Source organism: Varanus komodoensis, unplaced genomic scaffold, assembly GCF_004798865.1.
Source record: "Varanus komodoensis strain SLA01 unplaced genomic scaffold, ASM479886v1 scaffold32, whole genome shotgun sequence".
Taxonomy (NCBI): Eukaryota; Metazoa; Chordata; class Lepidosauria; order Squamata; family Varanidae; genus Varanus; species Varanus komodoensis.
The window spans coordinates 14,978,023-15,003,650 of NW_025335798.1; positions in this window are offsets into that span (position 1 = coordinate 14,978,023).

Consider the following 25,628-nt stretch of genomic DNA (forward strand, 5'->3'; position numbering starts at 1 on the left):
AACGCCACACTATACTGTCAGTTCTGTATGCAGTGCTCATTTCCCACCACTAGGTGGCTTCAATGTTAAACTGGACCGCTTTCTTGAAGTTTTCCGGCCAGAGAAAGCTGTGGTGCTGTTGGGGTTTTTCTGTCTCAGGGTGCTGCTGGGAAAGGAAGTGCATTTACTTCTATTTCAAACCTTCTACTGGGAAGCCTGCAGGACCCTCAACCTCGTTTCTAAACTCACCTTTACTGTTTGTTACTCTCACTTGCTAATTTTGTGCAATATTGCCATTCTTGCTTTTTGACTGAGCTTTTTAAAACGGGGACCTGGCTTTGAATATCTGATCAGGAATTATTTTAACTGTTTTGTCTGCTGAAAAATACTCATTGCATTCAGTACTTAAAAATTGCTGTTATTAACTGACTGCCATGGGTCAGCTTTTGCAGACGGTGACTTGAAGATGCAAGATGCAATCATATACAGTATGAAAATAGTGGCTTGGATTCCAACCCTGGACAGGCTGGCTAGGAAATGCTGGGAGCTGTAGTTGGTTGTTTAGTACCTAGTTGTTATTCATTCATTTCCATACTGCCCAACAGCTATAGCTCTTAGGGCCATGAGCCACAGTTAAGAAGACTACAAGACTGCAGGTCTAGCCAGCCTCTTGCTTCTCTGTTCCACTGGCCCCAAGGCTTTGATTACCATCATCCCTTGCCTAATGTAAAAAGCTGCAGCTGCACCTGTCTCAGTGCCCTTCAATTTTTAAAGACATCATTTCCAGAGTGACAGGTAGCAAACCTAACCAAAAGACAGCAGGAACTTAAGGATAACCGGAGCACATTTCAATTGATCACAAGACAGATTTTCTGTTAGAATGGCTGAGGATGAGTTCACATGGCAAGTTTGTCACTTTACCGGCACCGTCCTGACAACTTTGCATCCATGGAGCAGCCTTCACAGGTGAAACAGCCATCCAGCACCACAGACAAAGCTTTCGAATCATCCGTCATCTCAAATGCAACCCTTTTCAGTGGAAGGTATAGTCCTCACACTGCACCGAAATCACTTACTGCTGCACACGCCTGGGTGAATCTGCCTTTAGAGGATGTCAAGAGCGTTTTCTAAATTATTAATCCAATAATTGTCAAATGAACCAGATGAGTTGGCAGGCGAATCAATTTTTTGTATAGTTCTAGTAAAATCACATCATCCCTGGGCAGGAGTTTATTTAAATATCTTTCTGGGGAAGGAAATGTCTTTCCAAGGATGCTGGGGCATTCTCTGCATATTTCCCTTTCTCAGGTTGCAACACCTATAATTTGTCAGCTTGAAGTTTCAGACATGTCCAGGTGCAGCCAAACCTATAATTAACACACAACATCCATGTCCACCTGAGAATGTGTTGCTATAACTTTATGACACTTTTGCTATAAAGTGAGCAGCTCATAGAAGGTAACAACTGCTCCGGTTGCTGCGCTAATGTTAAATAAAGTTGATGGCATCTTGGAAGAGGCCTGGTGCTACTAGAGATTTCAGATTACTATTCCCAGTATGTTTGCACTGTTGTAGTTTGAAAACATCTGGAGGACACTGGTTGGAGTGGGCCGATTTGGGATCAGATTTTGACTGCAGAAAAGGGAACAATCAATGTGCATACCTCCAAACAACCCCAAGAGAATGTTCAACGTCATTCATTTGTAGTATCACTGATCAGGAGTGCCAGGAAGGCCAGCAGGAATCATGTAGGCACATTGTATATATGAACTCAGGATTGGTGAGGGCTGAAAGTTCTCACATAAATATATTTGAACTGGGATTTATTAAATGTCTGAGGATTCTTTAGGAATCCATTTCTGAATCATACAAGAGCGAACCCTTCTGTACTTAAAATACATATATTCCACCTCTCTGATTGCTCAGGATTGTTTACAGAAATAAAGAGACAACAGAACAAACCCCCCTAAAACTATATAAAGCAGCAATCAGACTCAGTATCAGCCAAGGATCTATCCCAGTAGGAAATCAAAACAAATAAAACTCCCATTCAATTCAATTTCCAGAGACTAGTACTAGTACAACGCTAATAGATCTTTTGTTTTCTTTCACAGAAATCGGTTTTCTTTAAGTTAGCCCCAAAAAGTTAATTTAAGGCACCTATTTGCTGAAAATTAGGTCCATGTGCTATTTTGTTAGGTCCAAAACCTGCAGCATCCAAACTTGTTGCCATGTAGTCAAATGCTTGGTCCTTCTCATGGTGTACCTTTGGGGCAAGACGATAATTTCTGCTCTAGTTCCTAGGGACAATAATGCTCAACCAGCTTTGCTAAAAAGTTACAAACCTGAAGCATAATATCACCCTGTATTGTTATTCATAGAATTTATAGCCATCAGGCACCATTGTGATCATTGAGTCTGACCTTCTGAGTAATGCAGACCATAAAATGTCCTATAATTCTTCTATCAGGCCCATAAAATGGAGCATGTCTCTTATAAAAGCCACCAGATCTTGATCAAAAGACTTCCAAAGTGACAGAGAATGTATCATGCATGCCAGGTTCCAGTGATTAGCTAGTCTCGCTATTAAAACTGTACATGATATATACTGAAAAAGTAGCTAAAAGTATTTGTTGTGCTGAGTTTTTCATGAACCGCTAGCAGCAGCAAAGTAGGGAATTTCAGCAGTTTTGTGGTTATGGGTTGTTCCTACCTTTCAACATTGGAAGGTGACTCAAAATAGGCCAGAAGTGCTTATTCCATCGACGTGCTGCATCCTTGCAGAGAACATGCTACCAGGCAGCCTGTGACACAAAGCAGCAGAGCCGCACACCTAAGCAGCTGCTGAGAGGCCTGTCTCACCAGGAGATGCACTTAGTCACGCCAGCGACTTCTTCATCCCTGGATTCAGATGGCAGACGCGGGTGACCCATCTTGTTTGCCTCGAATGCAAGCCAAGCACTACCGGCCTGACCTCATCCCTACCCCCCTTTGCCTATCTCCCAAGCAAGAGCAAGAGCCCTTCCTTTCCTGCCACTTGCTTTTAATTCATGCCACCTGCCTTCCACTAGCATCTGATTCTCCTACCACCAACCACCACAGCCCACTCAACTACAACATAATTATTGCTGCACTAAAAGAGGACAGGTGAAAAGGACCTCTTTTCTAGCAATGGGTGAGAATTTTGTTTCAAACAGTCTTTGGTAAGAATTTACCAAAATCCCTATTTTTTCATATTCAGGGGAGAGAGAATCTGAGAAATTTTAAAAAAATGACCATCATTAAAATTATGGAGCCTTAGCCAAATGGCAAGCCGTTTTCTGCTACATATCAGGGAACCTCAGTGATAGTTGGGAATTATCATGCATAACCCCTCGCTGAGAGTTTATTTATGCCAGTGCCCCAGGCTGCTTTCAAAGGTTAATTGGGGGAAACTGTTAGACCTAAACATGTTCATTTTATATATTTTAAAGACTCTCTTTCAGCCCATGTTTTATCAATATATATGCTGTCAGAAAGAAAGGAGTCTTGAACATGATGCATAGAGTTTGGTGCATTTTCTGAGAACAAGCGTGTGAGGCAGGCCATAAATATTCCTGTTTTATACATGTTGTGTTCAACATTATGCTAGTGGGAAAGTATTTGTATCCTGCCTTCCTCCAAGAGCTCAAGGTGATGCACATGATTCCCCTCCGCTCCATTTCATCCATTCTCCCAGACTTCAAGAGGACACCTGGAAGAAAGGTCCTGATCTAAAATCAGCCAATAAACTTCATGGCAAGTGGGAACTAGAGCACAAGTCTTCCAACTGCAAGGCCATCGCTTCAACTCCCAGTCCATTGCTTTAAGTTAACACACATAATCATAAGATAAGATAAGATAAAAGATAAGATAAGATAAGATAAGATAAGGAAGCTGTGCAACTGTTTGCAAAATAGTGTGTGCAGGACAAATCAAAATACTGATTTTTTCACTCGGTACCAAATTGCCACATGGGGTGAGAATTAGAGAAGGAAGGAGTAACTCTTGGGAACAATGGATTATTGATTTTTTAAAACAAGCATAGGAGAAACTCTAAACTAGTTTGCATTTTGTTAAGCTATGCTTGTTTTGTTGTATTGCATTTTGTAGTTTCAAATTTAAAGCACTTGAAGGCAGGCACCAACACCACTGCCGATGCCAACACCACCGGTCGCAGCAGCTTATGGTTTTTAAGTTCCAATTTTTAATTACCAAATCCAATTGCAGGATGGCATGAGTGAAACATTAGTGATGAGGCCATACCTGTGCCTCTGGAAAGGTACGAGGTCACCAGCGTGGCAGCCTCATGGTAGCCTAAGGGCTCTCGCTGACTGGCCAGAGAGTGAGGCCTCTGCCGCTAATCTTAATGCTTGGGTAGGCTCACATACAGCCTTCAAAATAATAAGCCAGGGAGCCCAGTCAGGGCCAAAACCTGCACCTTGAGTTCCTCCTGGAAACTAACAGGTTTCTAATGCATGTTCCAGAAGAGAACTAGCCTCCGGCCACACATCCTGCACCCGATGTAGTTCCCAAGCCATTGTCAAGTCAGCTCCCATAGAGTGCTCCCCAGGTGAGTCATCTGACCTGAGCAGAACCTGGGGCAAGGTCAGCCTTCTCTAAATAATGGGTACAAGTTTCAGCTGGTAAAAAGGGATCTGGGCAGCTTGTGCCAACTGCATCCCCAGACTTGCAATTGCTTTTCACCAATCAGAATTGGGGCAAGGCTACAGACAAAGGTGATACATTTTATAACACACCCACCCACCCCTTAATATTCCATAAAAGGAGATGTGATTGATTGCTAATGTGGTGCAGTGGCCAAGAGTGCTGGGCTGGAACGCAGGAGACCTTGGTTCTCGTCCCCGCTCAGCCCTGGAGCCAGCCAGATGACTCTGAGCCAGCTAGATGACTGACTCTCAGCCCAACCTACCTCACAGGGTTGTTGTTGTGGGGATGACTGAGAGCACAGGGAGGAGAATGATGCAAGCACCCTTGAGTTCATAAAAAAAGTAGGATATAACTCTTAAAGATAAATAAATAATCAAACAAACAACAGTAGAAATAGAAGGGAGTGGGGACTATCCTCCTAGGTTCAAATGAAGCACCTAGCTAAAATATATGGGACATTTTGTACAAGAATTCCTGCAGATGCTGAGGATAAATATCAGTTAATTCCCCTTAAAATGGCTTTGGCAAAAATTAGGCTCTTTGTTGGATCCTGTTTGAAAACCTGACACATGAAATAATATGAAATGACATCCATTTCAATCGAGTTGTGTATTTGGCTTATGATTGTAGCTCTCCATCTTTGCAAGCTACCCATGCAGTAAACACTCATTTTTCTTGCTCTCCTTTATTCATGGAAAACCGGTTTACTAGTAAATAATGAAAATCTAAGGGCCTCTTTTTTAATATGGCTGTCATCCATTCATTTCCAGCTCTGCCTCAAACCAATTAGTATGCACAAGTAAGTGAATGTAAGCCATGGTGTCACATATATTCTGATAGTTCTCTGAGTGCTATAATGAAATCATATGCCTCATAGGGAGCATTATAACTCTGGTGCCACTAACACTGACAATGTCATTTATAATAAACCTAAAATAGATGCAGTGTAAGGTGCCCAGGTATTTTAGAAAGTGGCACTTTCTTATGCATGGATGCAAATCAAGGAGGAAATGGATGTGCTTAGAGAAAGGAGGTCCATGACATGCCTTATGAAGTGGATTTTAACCCACTCTGCTACAAAGAGGATGCAACAAAGTCTGGAAGAAGGCATACATCAAACCAATTTGGAGTTTAGTGGAGGGAAAGCCATTAAGAAGTCGTATTTCATGCATTTATTCATCAGTATAAAGTCTGCCAACCAGCAAACAGAGTCAGTCTTCGAGGGATCTGCCAGAGCTCAAGAGGGGATCAATTTGGTCCAAGATTCATTCCCATCCCCAACCTGGAGTCATCCAGATGAATTGGACTGCAGCGCACATCATCCCAAGATATAAGGCCTTCTGCCAGGGGATGATGAATTTGTAGTGCAGCACATCTTAGTGGTGCCAGCTTGAGAGACACCCAAATTAGCAGGACTCCAATCAATCAATGTGTGCTCGTGAGATTCATATTTTGAATATTCATATAATATTCATATTTATGACATTTGTCCTATATGAACATGAAAATAAACTTATTTCCATCTCATCTGTTGCATGTGACAAGCATATTGGGTGAACTGTAAGATCCAGTAGGTCCATCAGCCAAACTTATCTCATTGCCTTCGCTCATTCTTCTTGGGTTCTAGCCATTTCTTTAGCATATGTTGAGCAAACACCCATTTTACTTGGCTTTGTGCATATTTCATTATCCATACAGGCCAGGAGTGGCTATCAGAAGCATGTTCACCACCAGAGATGGACACCTACAGGAAGCACAGGGTCAGCTTTCACCTCCCTGGACAATCATTGGCTACAGTCCTGCCTCTCCCTCTGTACCGCCAACTTGGGGGGATGGCAAGGAAAATAGACCATTTGGAAACAAGACAGATCTGTCTGGTTTAGCCATCCATAAATGTTTCCTGTTAACCTCCCACTGGTTATTTTTTACCCCACCACAAATTTTGGCAGTGCAGCAATGGTGCAAGTGGCATGCCACTTGCCTCTGATCTAGAGTCTGGAGCTTGGTGGCCAAGAGCAATCCTGTTCACTTTATCAATAAGCAGCTTGCAATGCTGGGAGTCATGGGACTTGCTTCTGCTACATGTGTAGGACTGTACCGTTAATGTCTCATTGTGGGAATCGGAATAGTCCACAGTGTTCAGGGGGAAAGGGTATTCTCCTTGATCCATCTTTGTCCCTTGAAACTTCAGTGGCTTAGAGTGCCTTCAGCCAGATTCAGATGGTGGCCCAGCTACAACCATATCTGGATAGGGATAGCCTGGCTTCAGTAATCTATACTCTGGTGATCTCTGAATTAGATTACTGCAGTGCACTCTATATGGGGCTGCCCTTGAAGATGGTTCAGAACCTGCAGCTCATGAAGAATGTGGCAGTCAGATCAGTGACAGGGACCAGAAGGTCTGAATACAGAAGAGCAGTTCTGGCTGACTTGCATTGGTGAGCCAAATGCTTCTGAATGTAGCCAATTCAGGGTGCTGCTTTTAACCTATAAGGCCTTGCATGGCCTGGGACCACTTCTCCCAGCCACAATCTGCTTGGACACTATGCTTGACCTCTGCATCTTTCCTCCAAGTGCCAAATCCAAGAGAGGTCAGAGGATGGGAACGAGGGGGAGGGCTTCCTCTGCATTGCTCCCACCCCCCATCTGTGGAACAATCTCCCTGCAGAGGTCCACCCAGTGACAGCCTTGTCATCTTTGGAGAGCCTGAAGTGTCCCTCTTCTGCATGATGCAGAGTGAGGCCGGCACCTCAGCAGACGAGGAGCAGGGTTGTTTGGCGGACAGAGCTGTGTGTGTAAAATGGCCAATCTCCTGCATTGCCCGTGCTACTGCTAGAAGTTGACCTGTCACTGGAACGGAAGCAAGGTTCAACAGCAGTTGTAAATTTGATACTTTCCATCCAAGGAGCTCTTTTATGGGTTTCCTAGGAACTGCTACCCCAAAGTGATCTCAACTACCTGTAAATAGAGGTTAGGGTCTAAGGCCAAACGTCATTGTAAAGTCAAAACAGAGCTAAGCAAGGTGTTCAAATGGGTCAGAGGAGCTCTGCCACAAAAGCGCTTTTCTATCAGTCCTCAGCTGAGCACAGACAAGAAAAGGCAATTCAGACGGCATGAACTGCTGAATGAAAAGCACCTAAAGATCACCATTCTTTTCAACAAACAGGACAGTGCATTCTTCTAAACATTTTAATTCTTCAGTAAATTGAAAGAATGTTTTTTTTTTTCTTTCCATGTTCCAGAGTCCCTTGTTGTATTCTCACTAGCACTGCTAGCATTCACAAGGAGGACTAGAAGGAAAAGCTTTCCTCTGAAACACTTCACAGAGTTGCAATCAGATGAATTTAAGCGCTGAAACACCATACCTTTCCAATGATGAGTTTTAACATTATTCAGAGATGCTGGGAATCAGAATTCTCTTGTGCACTTCAGGTTTGCACTTGCTGCTAACTCATTGCTGTTGACAAATAATAGAGTTTTTGTGCCTATTTAATACAGAAAAGAAATGGAATGGAAAAGTAATAAATGCCATGAATGTGATATATAGCTTACCCTTTAGGCAATTCCCGTAGTTCTGCTAGGTAATTACACAATGCAATCCAGATTTTTTCAGCTACAGTCAATAAAAATCTGTGAAGTAAAATTGCAGAAGGAAACAGTGGAGAACTGTCATCCGTATTATTGACCCTGCTGTGATGGGAGTTATAGACACGCAGCTATAGATATTTGCTGTATTTCTGCATTAGCAAATGCAATGAGATTAACCATACTCTCTCTGATGACTACATCGCCTAATCTACTTTGGGTTGCCACCTTTTCTATACTGCTCCTGTTCCTATGCCTCTAATGGCAGCTTGACACCCAGATGTTAAATAAGTGAAGCTTTCTTTCAGTGAAGGGAACAACTCATTTTCTAAATGCCTGGCATGTCTGTCTACTGCTAAATGCACAGGAGCAGAAGCAATATAGGAAAGGTGGCAATTTTAAATCTAGCAATCATTCTGCATTTACAAAGTGTGCAGCTATGGGCTGTACTAAGAGATGACCTACCATCAGTGGGAGGACCCATCTTTTGGGATCTAATCAGGTGCAATGCAAGGAACTGAAGACAGTGATCCACAAATGAATATGGTGCGTACATTTAATTTATCCAGACATGTTACTGTAAACTGAAGACTGTTCAAAACAAAAGCTTGGACTTCATGTTTTGCATGAGGGAATGATTATCTGTGTGCAACACATCTTTCATGTCTTTTCTTTTCTCTTGCACTCCCTCCAAATTCTTACTAGAAAGCTGTGGAACCCTTTGAACAATAGAGTCTCTTGCCTAGTAAGCTGAAGTGCACCAAATCAGACTCATATGCCTTTGGGTACACAAAAACCTGCAAAACATGTAAGCAAAACTCACTCACAACTTCAGTGATTTGTGGAGTATGCAAGCACACTCATATTTAGGCATTTAAGACATTTACAGTTCACCTTACATACACACACCGATCTTGATGGCAGGTAACAAGCAGTTTGCTAACAATCAGTGCAGTGCAGTTTGGTTTTAAACCACTAATCTGATCGCTCCACAGCAGCAAACTCAGATATGGCATCGGGACGGGAAAAAGTTTCGAAACCGAATGGCTTACAGATAAGGCACCAGAGTGAATATCGTAACAGCTTTTTCATAGGAGCAGCCAGTTCTATTTTGTTGCTTATTTGGTATCAAAGACAATACATCCTGAGATTTATCTGCAGGGTTAATAGGCAGCTTTGCTTCTAAAAAGGATTTTAGGACACGGACACACAGTTCCAGAAGCCGTTCCGATCCAGTCATCAACTTCCTCGGCAAACAGCACTGCTCACTAGTAGCAGCAGCCCAGTGGGGCTCTGGTTATTGTGCCACATTCTAGCCCAGTAGGACAAGAATGCCATGGGTTAGTTTTCCAGTCAGAGAACAAGGAAGAAGGGAAGAAACTGTGGGAATACTGTATGTGCTAACACCTGTTTGGCAGATCCTCTAACCATTTTTCTGGCGTATATAGATCTATGGGTGGTGGGAAATTCGGAAGGGGTTTCAGGTGCCTGCAAGCAATTAGCTGTGAGGAGTTAGTATAATCATCTGGTGAAGATGGCTGACAAGCTTAATTGCAGGAGTCAGCTGCAGAGTTTCTCCCTCCTGAAGCAGTATTGTATTCCCAGGTTTGATTATGGATGAGCAAGGCACACTCATCCAAATGTACATTATAAAAATCATCTGTTTTCGCTTGGGGTAAACAGTATTTGTATATAGGATGCCTAGAAAGTCTGATGGTGGTAAAGAGCGATGCCAAAATCTTTGCCAAAGGGAACCGGATTAATGTATGCTCTTTGTTTCTCTCATACTCGGAAGCAATGGCTACTTTAAGCAGATGAAGGCTTTCTAGCCATAAAAATAAAGTGATGTAAAATGTATCATCCTTCCTTTTTCTGTCCCTCCTTACCTTTTAACAAAGGGTTGCCAGCTGACAACCTGGATGCTAGTCATATACCCTGAACAGAATTATTTGCTAGTGGGAAAAATCCAAAGATGGCTATACTCCCATATTTGGAGCCTGAAGAGGAGAACCGGAAGAAAGTTTGGTTTGGGTTTGGGTTTGGGTTTGGGTTTGGGTTGGGTTGGTGGGGAGGATTATTCTCCTTTGCTTTGACAATTTTCCTCCCATTGGAAGCATGTCGTCCAATGCCATCAACTTCATCCACCCATGAGATGCCTCCTGCTTTTTGCCTCTTGCAGCTCTGGCAATGGAGAAATAAGAAGAATATCAGAGTTTTCTGCAGGGGTGGAACAGTGAACATTTCCTTATATATCTCCGCTCTCCAGACAGAAGATCCTAAGTGCCCCAGAATCCTTGGCCATCCTCCCATGAACCATAATATTGTACTCTAAAGCACCCATGCTGGCCACATTGTTATGGCCTCTCCCACAAGTCTCCTTCCTAGTCCTGTGGTCATTTTCAGCAGAACCAGTAATAAACAAAGGCCTATCCTTCCCAAAACAAGCTTACTTGGTAAAATATTGCAAACTTGCTTTTATAGGCTTTCATAAAATTCAGATCATATTATGTAGACATACATTGTATCATAAACTAAAGTATTGGAGCATGTTGTCATCAAACTTATGATTATTTACCTACCATGGCTAAATTTGGTCCCTAAAGAAAGTAATGATAGTAAATTAAATTCCTTTATTTTTAATCTGTTGTTGTAATTGTTTCTCATTGGGAATAAATTTCACTCAAAACACAATGACTGCTATTATCTCAAAACACATAATAAGAATATACTATCCAGTCATTAGAAATTTTGCACAGTTAGAGTAATTAGATTTCCCACCTGCTCGATACCAAGGATCTGAGAAAGTAATACAAGGAACATTAAATAGAATTTAGGGCAGACACAAATAATCCAGTTAAACACTGTTTGAATGTTAAAATGATAAATTACTAGTTATAGTTATTCAATAACCTGAAATATATGACACTATGCAATACCGTGAGCTTCAGTTTGTCATCAATTTTAATTCATTTTGATGATATTGGGGCTCTAAAGAAGCCATTTAGGCATTCTTGTTTCAGAGATAGGAATGATTTTCAAAACAAGAACTATAAATATATATTTTTGTTCAGTAGTCTAATAGAGCATTTTAAAAAATCCAATGCAGTTTTTAGCTAACTTTAGAAGGTATATATATAAATGCATTAGAACCATCACAGTTGAACTTCCATTAGCCAAGCTTCAGTGATACTAAAGACCTCAGAATCCAATCTCCTTGTGCATTCACCATGACTGTTGCATATCAGTCTAAGTTAGATCGCACAACACTCCTCTCTTTTAAAAATACATTTTAACCAAATTAAGAAGTCTTAGATTATCTGTAGCCTTTTGCAGTACCTTTTCCTTAATGCATTGCTGTACAGTGAACTGAACTGCCCCTGAGAATCAAGTGGGACTTTAAGTCGATATTCTACTTAGATCCAATAGTCTAAAGTGTATCCTTTTGTGATAGAGGCTAGATCATACTTTTATGACTCCTGCTCAGTGTTAATACAGACATCGAATTATACTGATGCAAAATCTATAGGAGGAAGCTGCCCACAACTGCAGAGGATTCTGAAAGCTTGCCCCATGGTTGGACATGGAAACAGCTACAGGCGTCTGGGGCTACAGCAGCAGGCTTCACTCAGGCCTGGCATTACCCGAAACCCCAGACGAGGGCACAACCACTGCTTGTTCATTTCAGAAAGCAAAGGTGATGCTCCATGCTGTTTCAGTTCTCGTCCTCTGTCTTTTCCAGACTTTCTCTGCTTTATCCAACTGCAAGCAAGCTTCATCTGATGGGTTAAGTTGGTTTCTCACAGACTGGTGCCACATTTAGAATAGCAGACACAGCCTATATTTAAATAAGGGAATCAAGGCTGCTGATTCCGTGCATTCTTTGGAGAAGCATTACCGATGCTGCGTGAATCAGGTGTCTCAATGGCTTTCCTTCCTGTTGTTTAGTTATGCAGCTTATAAATTGCTATGCAATGCCACATACTGTATATTCTGGTTTGGAGGAGAGTGCTATTCATCAAGTTGTTTAAAGATGGTTTTAATTCCTTGCCTTTTCTGTTTTCTTTTGTTTGGCAATGAATACTGGATAGTTTGAACAAAGGCATATTTCTGAGAAGAGTAATTTTGCAGAGACATTCTCATTTCCATCTATATTTTGCCTGTAGAGCTAAAGATCTAAAACTGCAGTGCTCAAGTTAATATGTAGGCTAATTGAAGGTCTAATATGAATCCATATGTTGAATTGAAAAATAGATTAAAAGTGCCATATTAAAAAGGTACACTAAGCCAACATACATTTCTTTTTTGGTTCATTTTTTGCTGAGATTCAGAAAAGAAAAGAGATAAATTAACTTCCAGAGAGAAGGGTCATATAAAAAGGACAAATGGTCTTTAAATAGCATAATGTGTGTTCTTTATTACATTCTTGATAATACTCCTTTTTATTATTTAAAGATTTTGTGTGCAGAGAGATAGAGAACTTCAGAGCTTTCTGTCAATCTTTTTTTTTTAAGATCTAAACAACACATTTATTTTCTCTGAATATGGTATGGGCATGCATTGACATTGAATGGAACATACAGTGTTACAACTTTTAATATTCATGGATTATTATTCATATATTATTGGATGCTGACATTTTGTAAGGTTGGTAACACAACTTATGATGAGTCATACCCTATACCATCCCACCTAGAGATGTAATTTTTAAAGAATGGACTTTGAGTGCGGGGAGGAATTAAAAGGAACACTTTCCATACTTAGTTTCTTCTCAAACCTACATCTGTTTAACTGATTCAGCAACATAAAATGCATAATTTATCATTTATAACATTCTATGATTTGACAAAGTTATGACATTTTCTGGGAAATCCCATGCATGATTCCAAGATCTGTCAGATAACATAGGCAACTTCCTTCTTTTGGGCATCATTAACACTTGCTTTCCTGGCTCAGCTTGGCTCCTTCACTCAGCCCTTTCTTATGCATCTCCCCCTGCACTCAGACTTTGATGTTCATAACAGGTCTTTTTCAGTTTCTTCCTTACCTCTTCCTGTGCCTGTTATTCTCTTTCAAGACAGAGAAATCAGCTGCTTGGGGCTGGACCAAGACATTTTGCTGTGAAGAACAAGACTGTGTCCCCTTCCATTTGGTGGTGGCACAACCTAACCAAACTGCAAGGTGACTCTGTCTTCAGAAAGGAAGATGGGTCAATTTTGCTTGCCACATGTGAAGGTCAAACGCTATTCTAGGGAAGGCAGAGCAGGTCACATGGCAAACATTCCTCTCTGCTCACATCACACTGCTGCATCCCGGCATTGCCACCAAGGCAACTGATTCATTTTAGGGATGCTGGAAAAAAAATCCAGAACAGATTCAGATGCATTCAGATTCCTGTTCATTTAGCATGCAGATTCTGCAACAGACCAGCTTTTACAAGGTCACAGAGATCCTATGAATTTGCATAGTTTTATTTTACTTTGAGAAGGGGTTGCAAAATGCAAATACATAGTACTGCAAGTTCAAATTAATGTGTATTAATGTAAGTGCAAAATTTATAACCATTCTTAAATATCTGATTCCATAAATGGGATAAAAAAATGCTGAACAATTAATAAAGCACAGGATAAACAGATATTGGGTATTAACCCTACATGATTAAAATCATTTTAAGAAAGTAAAAATAGTTTTCCTGATAGAGGTAGTCAAGGAGTATGGTAATATTCTTCAGTTAATTGACTATCTCCCATTTTTGAACATTCATTTCTCCCTCTTTTTTCTGTACAACTGAACTAGTTGCCTGTTGAAATCTGAGTTTCCTCCTTTTTGCTTTTCTTTCTCCTATCACACCAACTGAGATTTTGGATAGGTAAGTTGTAAGTCTTATTTTTCCATTTATTTTTGTAATACCCTTAATATTAAGATGGGTCAAATGAACTGAAACCATAGCGGTTCACAGGAAATTCAGTGAGATCCCAGAAAAAGGGGTAGAGTAACTTGGCATGGGCTGCCTAGAACTCAGTTCTGTTTTTCATGCCAGGGTTCCCAATTGCTGAATCAATGGAAAGTTGCCTGGCTTCCATTTGTATTATTTCTGTAATAACTCAACTGATCGTTGAGGTTGAGTCAACAGGAATGATGTATACTGACATCACAATGGCTTGTTAAGAAGTCTGGAAGTTGGAAGATGCAGTGCAGTGTTAAGTCTTATGATATGGCCATGTCCTGGGGCATCTTCTTTATCACTGGAAGTTACTGCCTATATTGTTCCTGAAGAAACCCACGGCAATTGCACGTAACAATACAATTTTATTCTTGTGATGCGGGAGCTAACAGATGGACCACAACAGTAGACTAAGAGAGCCAGTTGCAAAGATACTAATAATGCAAGCTGGGAAGGATAAACACCCACAGTTGCCAGTTTCCTCTGGATGCTTATTTAGATGTATAGACTGATTATGTTAATGTATATATTTAATGTCATATCTCTTCCTTTTCTCTGTATTAATGCTTGCATGAATTGATCTTGTGAAATGATACACTTTTTGCCATGGCCTTTCTTTTCCCCCATTGCTGCTTTCCCCACACCCCTTTTCCTTTTGTTTTTCTTATAACTGTATTTTAAAAAGATCCCATGCTGGGTCAATGGCACAAATAATGCAAATGCTTTTGATAATATGCAGACTGTCAAAACTTTCCCACAAGCCACTTTGTGATTAAAGGCAACGGTTCCTGTTCTAAGATACAGTGACTGCCTCGAGCCAAAATCATGCCCTAGCAGCTTTCATTCTATTTGGAAACCACACCAAATGTTTTTGTGTTATGTTTTGTTGGGGGTCCAGTTTCCATGCATCATTCTTCCCCTACTCCGTTATGGATATACGGACATGCATACATTATCTAGTCACACACACAACTTGCGTCAGTGAGCCTATTGTCATGAAGTCATTAAAGGTAAAGGTTTCCCCTTGACGTTACGTCCAGTCATGCCTGACTCTAGGGGGCGGTGCTCATCTCCGTTTCCTAGCCGAAGGAGCCAGCGTTTGTCTGCAGACAGTCTCCGTGGTCATGTGGCCAGCATGACTAAACACTGAAGTGCACGGAAGGCTGTTACCTTCCCACCAAAGTGGTGCCTTTTATCTACTTGCATTTGCATGCTTTTGAACTGCAAGGTTGGCAGGAGCTGGGACAAAGCACAGGAGCTCACCCCTTCTGCGAATTCGAACTGTCAACCTTTTGATCAACCAGTCCAGCAGCTCAGCAGTTTAAACCACTGTGCCACCGTATCTCTCTATGAAGCATGACTAAAAAGAATATTTTTGATACACTACCACATGTGTGATGTATTATATTACAGCGGCAACAAATGGTTCAAGGAAATGAAGCATTCTTTGATACATCACCAGCCAAGTGGAGAATAATGATGCAAGTCATTGATAGCCCATCAGGACAGCATAATTCTGGTGATGCGCCATGCTTAATGCATTACAATAATGCTTTGCCCTAATGAGACCTTCACTCTTTAACACAAGGAGGAGGAAAGCTACTCAAGCGCACACAAGTGTGTTCCTGCCTGTTTATGCTGTTATTATACATATAAGGAAAGGAAGTGGAAAACTGAGTGTGCAAATACAATACTCCAGATGCTCCCAAAGACCGTAGTTATATTGATTCAGTAGGATTCCTTTCATAAGATGTGTAAAAGTGCTGGCCAATGTGCCGTTGTACAGGGAGGGGGCCTGTCCCTCTCTCATTATCTGCTTCTCTCAGATAGAGTGGTCTGATTCTGAGGAAGAGGAGGAGGAGCAACGGGTTGGGAGGAAGAATCCACTGATTCAAGGGCAGAAGGGGGACCATATGCAGCACCCTGTCCTTGACCCAGTCAGGGGGCAGCAGGAGAAATGTGTTGCCTAATCCCTGGCATTCCCACCCCCTGGCACTCAAGCACCCCGTGAAGGCAGTGTCAGAAATCTTACTAAAAGGCAGGGAAAGAGGGGAAGGCTTCAGTTGCAATTCACTCCGGGAGAAGCTTCTTCGATTGACACTCTGTCGTAACCAGACAAGTTTCAATAAAGACCTGCATGTCCAAGTTTTTATTTGCGTTTGGAAGGAATGGGGTAGAGGCAGGTGACCTGCTCATGGCAACTAGGATCATTTTGCGCTCCAGCTCCAAGCTCCAGTGACCCCAGAGGGAGGCTCCAAAGGCTGAGACCCTGTAGCCAGCATGGGAAGAACCACCCCAGCTGCTTCTCTGACCATGCAGAGGTGGTAAAGGGGTCTGTTGGGGATAGAGAAGGAAGGAGGCATAGGCACCAACAGGAACTGGCACAGGCCATTGGCTCCATCCTTCCCTCTCTGTCCACAACATACCCACCTCTCTTTTCCCCCCCTTTCTGAAGCTTATTTTTCCCAGCACTTTACCTAGATAAAATAGCCAACTAGATAAAATGCAGTGCGAGGTCGACTGAGTGTGGAGGTGACTGCAACTGCACTCTGGGCAGAGTACTGGATGCCTATAAGCCTCCATCTTTGGAGCCGTGCATGCACCTGAAGCAAAAGCCATTCAACTGTACACCAAGTGTCTTCCGATTCAGGTTTGCAACACGAATGTGCATTTTTCAAAAGGAAATGCACCCAAATACGGAGCTGTGATTCACATTCACGGGGGTTTACATGCCAATAAGTGTAGCCTATATACATTCAAACCATCACAAGCCTTCATTCTCTGCATGGGGTAACTACAAAAGCAAGCCTTAAAAATGTGCATTTTAAAAATGATTGATAATATAGCACTTACTATGCTATCACACCTCTCGGCATCTAAGAGCATCACTTCACACATGCCTGGGTTGTCAATCTGCAACATTCTTCACCTTCATTTTATACTTCTCATTCTCTGAGAATGTGCAAGGCAGATGTATTACACTGAATGAGATGTGAAAGACAGCTACTGATGCATATGGTTGAAATTCTTTTTGGAACCACTGAACCATTTCTCTCTCTCTCTTGGCCTGGATAGTCGTTTCCTGGACAAATTTAGTGATTTAGTGACACAATGTAACATTGCTATAGAGAAGAATGAAAATGCATCTCATTTCAGGGCAATAAAAAAAGGAATAACGTTCTTATGCAGATGAACCTGGCTCTTCCGCTTAGATGTTTGGCGAGATCTTATGAATAGATTTTCAAGTGGTGCTATCCAGTTCTCTTAGAAATGGGAGTATGATAAGGGGAAAGAAGAAGACTGAAGACGCTGAAAGAGTGTACCTTTAATGAAACAGTAAATGAATCTTTGGGTCCAAATGCTAAAATTAATAATTTCTCATTCTACCTCCATTTGATGCATTTAATTCAGTGCATTTGTAACTATACACATGATTCCTTCTAGTGCAATTTTATTAGTAACTAATCACTTATAATAATCACTTGGGGAGAGGCCCTTCTTTTGTGACTGCCACCTCCAGGCTTGTAGGGTGGCAACCGGTGTATTGGTGGCGCCTCTCTGGTTGTGGAAGTCCCTGCTGAGGGGGGCAGATTTGCTCTTTGCTCTCTTTCCATTGTATTCAGGTGGGCAAGCAGCACTTTGGGGTGGATGCTGTTTTAACTGTGTTTTAAAGTATGTGTTCTCCTACTGTTTTAAATCAAGTTGTATTCTGATCATAAGCCACCCCGTGTGCCTTTTTAAAACTTACTTTGGTATAAAGGTGTGACAATACATCTTAGTTAGAAGGGAGCAAACAGGATCTGAGCTCCCAGCTATAAGGGTAGCTGTCATCTTTGCAACACTAGAAGAACAAGAGCCTTCTGCTATGAAAATTTTCTTATCCCATGAAGGCACTTTCATTTTCCTGCTTAATTTTTAAGGCATTTTATAATTTAATCTGAATTCATGTTGATAATATATTGGATTTTACCTATCCACTGCAGTGTGGTCAGTGGTGTTGACTTCTTCTTCCTACGACACATATGTTTGTTTCCCTGCAGCCGCCCAGCCTATCTATGCTTCTCTATCTGAAAAGGCCTTGAAGGAGGAGTTGACTGCACAGTTAAAGACAAAAGTAATATATTTTTCTCAGCCACCTCCTAAGTAAGGTCAGCATAAGAACCTTGTGCACAACCAAGGTGGAGAATATCTTTAAACAGTTCTTCAAATTACATAAGCAATTTCTTTTCTACCAAATGGACTGAAAATCATTGCAAAAATATGGGATAGCCTTTTGACAAAGAGCCAATCATTCCCAGTTCCATCCATTTTACTTCTGAGGGCAATCATTTCCCCAGAAGCAGTCACTTACATTCCTTTTTCCATTTCAGCATTTGGACTTGCGACTGCTATTGGTATTGTTGGGTTTAACCTAAAGTATCCCAGCTGCGCCCTATTTTTTAACTGCACTTGTCTCTCTCTTTAGCTCTTTGTGTAGTGGATGACCATGGCCTGGATTCTAGTAAGTAGCATAACATGGTTCATGACATGCGCTTGCAGAAGGTGACAGGATCCCCATTTTTCCTTGCAGCCTTCCATGCCCACTCAGAGTCAAGGAACTCTCTGAAGCAGTACAGAAGTGTTACTAGGGACTGTGAAAATGGGTCATCTGAAAATCTCCTCTCCCACCCTTTATTAGTTTACAGTTCTTACATTATTATGACATTACATTGACATTCTTCCTCTGTTCCTCTTCCAAAGAATCCAGACCAGATCATAGGGTTCTCCTCCCCTCCATTTTGTCCTCAAAAAACAGCTCTGTGAGGGTACATTAGGCTGAGAGTCTATGACTAGCCTAAAGTCACTTAGTGAGTTTCTTGGCTTAGTGGGGACTAGAACCCAGACCTCCTAAGTCCCAGTCTAACCTCTAATCCACAGACTCTCTTCTGTATACATAAATAATCTGTCTGTTCATAGAAATGCAACTTAGTCCAAGCTTGCAATGATTGGTAGCACTATCAATATTATAAAAAAAGGATTATTGCAAATAGTAAAACATAAGCAAGAGCCACATGTGGGCAACATGGTATTCATGGTTCTTAGAAAGATGTATAAATCATCACTGTAATCATAAAATAGAATTATGGGTTCCATTTCACCCTGAAGTTCCAAAAACACAAAATTCCTAATGTTCTCTTTGAATATTGATTTCAGCAAAAAGGCAATGACCTACAGTGCTAGAAAACTTTAATAAAGATACAGGCAAATTTCACACCTTAGTGGAAAGAACTTTAAAAGCTTCTCACAATGTATGCACAAAGCACTATTCACTTATTTTGATACAAAGGCAGACCTACTTTTCCAGACTACAGAAGGAGTGCTTTTTATGAGCATTGAGTAAAGAATACTCAGCCCAGGCAGCAAATCTTTTCCTGTGCAAACAAAATAAGCATGGGTGGCCAGCTTTGTTTAATGTACATTTTGAGCACACTGGGAAGCCTTTTGAAGTGTTTTTCTTTTGAATATTTACCCTTAAACTGTGATCTTTTTTGACTATAAATTATTCCACCCCCTGGAAGTTATTCCAGTATCTCCTATAAAGTCCTTCGAACAGTGGGACTTTAAAAAGTTCTCCCAGGCACAAGTCCTCCATGGAAAATAGTTCAGTTGAACTCAGTGGGCACTCTTCTAAGAAAATACTTGAACCTATAAGAAAACCTATAAGCTAATTAAACAGTTTAAGTGCTACAATAACATCTTTGTACATCTCTGTATGCCTCATTCATACCTGGTCAAAGGTTTCCAGGGTATTGATTCAGCATTACACTGCACCATAGCCATGAACACCTGCAATTTTACAGCTGTTACACTGTGGACTCCTGGAATTTCACAGTAATTGAACTCATGCATTTCCAGACTTTAAAAGTGCCCTCTTTGAGCTCAGTGAGTCATATGAATTTCCACTTCCTAATTGCACCCACCTCCTGATAGCATACATGGAAATATTTGGGAAAGTAGAAAATACTTTATAAAGCAAAACACCTTAGTATTGCTAAAAGATTTCCTCGTTTAATCAAGAACAGAAAGAATAAATGTAAACTATGCAACCTGAATATTAATAAATACCTTCAACTGCATATTTACTTTGCAAACTGCTAGCTGGCTGTTCTGGTCCATTAAAGTAGAACAACAACACAAACCAACACTCTCTTTATTAGAACCAATCCCAATGCCACAAAATAGTATGCAGACTTTGAGTTCTTCAACTGGTTAGATCAGTGCCCACCAAATGTTTTCAGGCTGCCAACCCCTTTCCTCTTGAACAGCAACCCCTGTGCCCTCATTCCCCTTTCTTTCTATTAGGTCTATTGCTGTGCTGCAGATTTTAACAAAACCAATCACTGCCCCCCTGGATCTTCCCATGGCCCCAAGGAAGTGGTTCTGCTCACTTTGGCAATTGTTGGATTAGATGATGGAAAAATAAAACTAAGCAGCCCAAAAAGAAGGCTAAATGCATTTAGACCCATTCTCATCCTAGAGATTACAGACTAAATCAATTAATCTCTGCAAGGTTACCCAAGTTACTCCTGGGTTTCTGAAATAAAAATTGGTAGGGGAACCCTACTTTTGGGAATATCAGGTATGGCCATTACTATGCAGTGTGGTCGTGGGGCTAACCCACAGAATCCCATGCCATTCATACATGCATTTGTTCAATGGACAGAACGGGACATCTATTCTCCTGGCCTCGTCTGTGGCTCCCATCTGTGCTGGCCAAGGTGCTGAATGTGGACTTCCACTACATGCTGCAGCTAGGGCAGCCTTCTTCGACATCATGTCGCTCTCCACATCTTGGGACTTCAACTGTCTGTAGCCCCAGGCAGTACGGCCAATGGATAGGGACACTGTGAGTTGTAACCCAGGCTCATCCAGAGGTCAGCAGGCTGTGGCAGGAGATACTCTCTAGCCTGCTGCCTGCAACCTGATCTACTTTTCCTTGGCCAATGTCTTCGCTGTGGGTGACAACCATCCACAGGAGACACGGCATCCAACATACATGTATTTGGATCATTAGGAAGTTATGTTTGCAAATTAATATAGCATTCCCTATGTCAGATGCATCAGGTATACATGACAATATAAATAAAAGTTGCCTTTAAGTTCTTCAGTTTGGGTAATTCACTGCAATAAAAACTGCTGTAACAAAGTTGGCTTTGGAAATGCATGCAGTATTGTTGCCTAACGGGGTTTAAAAATGAGATCACCATTATGTGATGAATATCCAGCATAATAAAGTGATTCCACAATATTTTCACTGAAGAAAGGTTATCTACCAGCATTATACTAGTATAAGTATCTCTCTGGAGCAGTTACTTAGCCTTCCTTAACAGGCAGAAGGGAACAATCCTCCTTGGCAGAAAAGGAAGAAGGTGCAAGAGTGCATGGTCCCCATCTCTCTCTGGGAAGAAACCCTTTTGTAACTCCTGGCTGCTCTCATTAGGCACTGGTGCCACAGAGTTGTTGCCAGTGGACAGAATACTGACCGATACTGGCTATTCCTGGCACTGGATAAGGGAGGCTGTGCAGATTCCATGAAAAGAAACAATAAGTTTACAATTTGCTAGGATTACTGAGAAAGAGGAGAAGCTGAAGGGGGTGAAACTCAAAGGTGTCAATGAGTACACAATTTGATGCCTCACAGTAGTATGTCTCTTGCCAAGCTTCTAATGCAATGTATGCATAAACTCCTTGATAGATTGGACACACCTCTAAGGGAAATTGTCATCCAATTGTGCCTTTCCGTTCTAAGCATATGAGGTGTTTCCAGAAAGTAAAGAGAATGAAGTTCCTTCGCTCGAGAAGGGCACTGTGAAGGGAGGAGCTGGCCAAGGTCAGTTGGGGTGGAGTGATGTTAGAATACTGATCAGTTGCGTTCCAGCCCTGTCAGAGTTGAGACATTCTCTTTTGTGACATCCTGTTCAAGTGCCTCATATTAAGAAAAATGCAAGCGAGTTTGGAACAGTGGTACATGATAAACTTGTGTGAAATTGGGTAAAAGTGCATCAGAAACTTTGGAAATGGTGAGGAAAACTTACGGAGAAGCTGCATTATCATCTGCACAAGTGTGTTGAAACCAACTTGGATCTTTCATATGACAACACAACGAGTCACAGTGGTTTGGCTGTCAGAGAGGTTTTGGCTGAAAAACACATCACGGTGCTTCCCATCCATCCTACAGTCCCAACTTGGCTCCTTGTGAATTTTTCATCTTCCCAAAGAGGAAGAATGGTTTGAAAGGCCACCATTTTGATAGTGTGAATAATGTCCAAAGAGCCACTATGCAGGCTCTGAATGCCATCCCACTTGAAGACTTCCAGGGATGCTATGAAGAATGGAAAAATCACTGGGACTGTTGTGTACTCTCTCAAGGTGCATACTTTGAAGGAGATAATGTTCAATTGTAAAATTTTTCAATAAAAGATTTTTTAAAATATAATTCTCATTATTTTATCGACAGACCAGAAAGTATTTATATTCCCACTGGAATGTAAGCCATGTTGGATAAGATGCACTACAAACTGATAGATTTTAATGATAACAACAACAAAAGGGATTAAAATGAATTGAATTCATCCTGAGCTTTCTTTGTTACCCTGCTTCCATTTTAACGGATGCCAGAGTCCTGAAAGGGTGTGTAGAAACGCATTAGGTCTCAGAATTCTTTGATGTTTGTTTCAAATAACAGGGTATCTATTTAGTGCCAAGAAAATTTAATGCCTTGGAAAATCCACCCCGATTCCAAGCCTAGTATCTAAGATGGACTCATCCAGTGTTTTTGTACAAGAATGGACAAATCTGTCAGTATTACTCTGTCCCACATTCAATCTTTTAAAAGTCCTTCACCCTGTTTATACATAAATATGTCAATTCTGATAAGTTTTTATAAACCAGTGATCTGCTATAACACTCTCACCCATCTGCATCAGCCCAATTGAAACAGTACAGGTTTTTCCAGCAGGGAGAAGTCTGTGATGTACCTACCTGCTATGAAACTGCTAAAGGTGAGGAGAATACAAGAAAAAATAGGAGCCCCCTCCTCAGATTGGGCATCACAACCATGGCTGAATACACAGGGATTCTAAGCATAACAGAGACACATTCCTGGCCTTGGATAGATAAATATGTTTTGCTTTCTCCTGCATTGAGATCTGTAAATCAGAAGTTCATCCTATCCTATTTATGGACAAAAATATACAATTTTGAGAACCCCTTGCTGGGAAGAACAGAGGTTGCCAGGGTACCAGAAAGACTCTGCCCCAACTCCTCAGACTGGATGGCAATGAGGTATAATCTGACCAAGCCACTGTCACCTGCGGGACTGCAGGGTGTTCATCAGAGTGAGCCCCCATTGTGTGAAATCAATGGCAAACACTAATCTTCCTGCTCGATGCTACATTTTCTTGGAGGACTTTGTACTCCACTTACTGTTGCTATGTGACCCTTTCTGGAGCAGCTTCCACTTGTTGCAATTTTTGAAACATGTGAAAAGCAGCAAAAGTATGAGTCATTCTAGGAAGATTCAAGTAAGTTTAACAAGTTGATATTGCAAATCCTTGAAAATTTAATGGATAACAGGATGCTAGCCTTAACCATTTCTATTATCTCAGCTGGTAAGCAGACAGAGCTCAGCCATCCTTTCCAAAGTGCAGAAGTCCACAAGTAGTCTGTTGTATCAAACAAGCAAGCAAAAATGCTACCCATTTTTTAAAATTGTATGGATTGAATGTAAGCACTACATGCAATAAATTAAATTTTCACCAAGAGGAGAAGATTTAATTTTTGTTGGCCCAAAGAAATTCTTCTAATTCAACTATGTTCAGAGATACTTTATATATGTAAAGCCATTCTGTTTGTGTTCTGTCTTTGGAGCCTAGAAAGTGATGTTTCCCCAGCTGGGCAGGACAAGGGAAAATTTGTCAGACTGGGTTCAGCCTGAGAGCTGCACAATGCCCCTAATACCAAATGAAGTAACATGCTGTCCTCATTAAAGCAATACAGTTTACTGTTTGTTCTTCTACCTTGTCTCAACCATTTTCAACTTTCCTCATCAAACATCACAGCCCCAAAATTCGGCATTATGTGTTGTAGCTATACTACAGTTAATGAAGCTGATATACACTTACTTAAAACAAGGTGCCCAGTTAATTGGACAGAAATGGGCTACAGTTCCTGAGATACAATGGAGCATCTTCATGCAATTTGCTACAGGATACAAAACACCTGTTTTGTTTTGTGGCCCCAAAGCATCATGGAAGGGGTTTTTTATTCTTTACCTTGCCCAGCAAGACACGTTAGTAAATTTTAGAAGTGACTCCGCAATCTAGCTTTTGGCCAAAGAAAAGAACAACCCGATAGTCTCAGCTCTGACGAAAATAATCCAGAGATCACATCACCCCCAAGTCTGCAAGGCACTTTATTGTTTACGTTGCTCCTTCATCCTTTCAGCTATTAAGTCCACTATACCCAACACAGATTTAAAATAAAAAGGAAGAGTGTTGAATGCATGCACTTTTGTGGAACCTGAAAGGAAGACTCCTTGTAAAATGCACTGTGAAGAGGCTCACTTTCTTAATCTATTTTTATGATAGCCATCAGTGTCAGGGCTGAAAATCTCCTAGGAAGGAGAAAGGTACTTCTCTTTTCCTTAATTGCTACAAGAGGAAAAAAACGGTCCTTGGAAATCTTGCCTAGAGTGTTATTTAGCACGTGACGTTTTTCTTCAAGACCCAGCCCTCCATTTCCCCAAGACTTTCCTTTTGAAGTATTCATCGCTCTGGCCCAATGTAGTAAGGTATCTTCTGTGGTCGCTAATAGAATAAATAGGCTGCCATGGGGGTTTAATATGGGAACATATCCCATCTGCCACAACTGATGGCAGGAGCAGAAGTCTGGGGTGCTGATTCTAGAACAGCAATATTTATGAAAGAAAAGAAATAACGGCCATCACACATATCAGTGCATGTGCTATTTAATTGATAGCTTTGTAATTCCCAATTAAGTTCCGTTTCATTTACAGTGCCAAGTCTTGTTTCTAGTACATCTAAGGTTCCTGCTTCTGTTTACATACTCGGTGTTATGTAAGTGTAAAATGTCAACATTGCCAGTGCCCTGTGTAGGTCAGCAACGTGGTGCCATGCAGGTTTGCACCTGCCACCTGCCATGGCGAACAGTGCAAGAAAATGGAAGGTGCTGTCGACAAATCAGAAGAAATCATTGCCATCTATAATATCTAGGGAAGTCTGTAGTTATTTAATATCACAGGTATCAGTATAAACTATTTGTGTCATTTGCTTTTGTTTTCATTTCAGTGCAGAGAAGACACCTTGATAGCATTGCTGCTCAAAAAAGTAGTGATATAAAATCGTTGTGTATTTTGCGCTGATCGTCACTCATT